This window comes from Octopus bimaculoides, chromosome 27 (genome assembly GCF_001194135.2).
Source record: "Octopus bimaculoides isolate UCB-OBI-ISO-001 chromosome 27, ASM119413v2, whole genome shotgun sequence".
Lineage (NCBI taxonomy): Eukaryota > Metazoa > Mollusca > Cephalopoda > Octopoda > Octopodidae > Octopus > Octopus bimaculoides.
The window spans coordinates 22,358,710-22,360,457 of NC_069007.1; positions in this window are offsets into that span (position 1 = coordinate 22,358,710).

A 1,748-nucleotide genomic window follows, 5' to 3' on the forward strand; every position below is an offset into this window, starting at 1 on the left:
TATATATATATATTTATTTATTAATTGGCCTTTCTGGTTTTATGTTTGCAGCCCACTAATATTATCATTTCTTATGAATAATAATGTTCTTTTATATTTGTATGTATGTATGTATGTATGTAGAAATTTACAGAAAAACAAAAGACAAAGACAGGTGTATGAAAAACAAGCAAGTGTATTAATTTGACACTCGGGAAAGTGAGCAAGTCTTTTACGTTTCATAGCTTATGCTCTTCAGCAGAAAGGAATAAGAGAAAATAAACAGAGAGAGAATAAAAAAAACATGTGGATTTAGCGATCAAGCATGGCAACTGGTTGGGAAAAAAAGGTTTGACAGAAGAGGTAGAAAGGAGTGGGGATAATAAAGTATTGGTGATCCCAAAACAAAGGTGCACGTGCATGTGTGTATGTGTAAGTGTGTGTGTGGGGATAGGGGCTAGTGATTTTGACGTGTGTCCATGTGTGTGTGTGTGTGTTTGTGTGCATCTGTAATGTGTGGGTGTGTGGATGATGGTGTGGGTGCTGGGAAGTAGTCAGTGCTAATGTGTGTGGATTGGGGTGGGGTGGGGTGGTGTGAGTACAATATAGATAGTAGATTGATTAATAAATACACAGTTAATGGATACATACATACATTCATACATATATGCATGTATGTATATTATGTAGGTATATATATATTATGTGTGTGTGTATACACATACAGAAGTAAGCAATCAGAAAGGCAAATAAGTAAATAAAAAAAAGAAATGTATGAATAGATGGATGGAGGGAGGGATTGGTGGCTGGCTGGCTTGCTGGCTGGTTGGATAATCACAGGCCTCTCTGTTCCTTTAAAGAAAATCCAAGGTTATAATTTTAATTGAAACATATTTTCATTTTTGATACTCCATACGCAACAGGCACACACACACACACACACACACACACACACACAAATACACACAAACATATTCACTCATACACTCACACACTTTATACGCACATACATACACTCACACTTTCACACACATATATACACATACACACATGCATGCACACACATGCAAACACACACATATACACATACACTCACACATTTTATACGCACATTCTCACATGCAGACACACACACATGTATGCACATATATGCAACCACACACATGTACACATACACACACACTTTATACACATACACACTCTCATACAGAGTGTGTGTATGTGTATAAAGAGTTCAGATTATTAGAAAATCATTCCCACCATTAAAAATAAAATATGGTAAGAAAAAAAAGGTTCCAACAAATTTCATTCTTTTGCTAAGCTGCAATTGAACTGGAAGTGAGAAACGGCAAGGAATGGAATGGTAAATTAAAACATTTCCTTACCAAACACATAAAAATAAAAAACACACAAGACAAATCTAAGGTAAAGATCATTTGAACTCGTTAAAAATCTAAATGCAGTTATGTATTTTTTTTTTGCATTTCTGTGTTATTTCTCAAAAACATGGCTGAAAGCAATGACATGATTAAACAGCTTCGGAAAAAAAAAATTTTCAAAGTATGTAGCTTCAGAGGAAACTGGCACATCTGCACACATGAACTAAATACATACATATTTACAAGAGTGTGTGTGTGTGGTGTGTTTTATATACATATATATATATGTATATATATACATACATATATATATAATATATATATATATGTATATACATATATACATGTATGTATATATATATATATATATATATATATATATATATATAT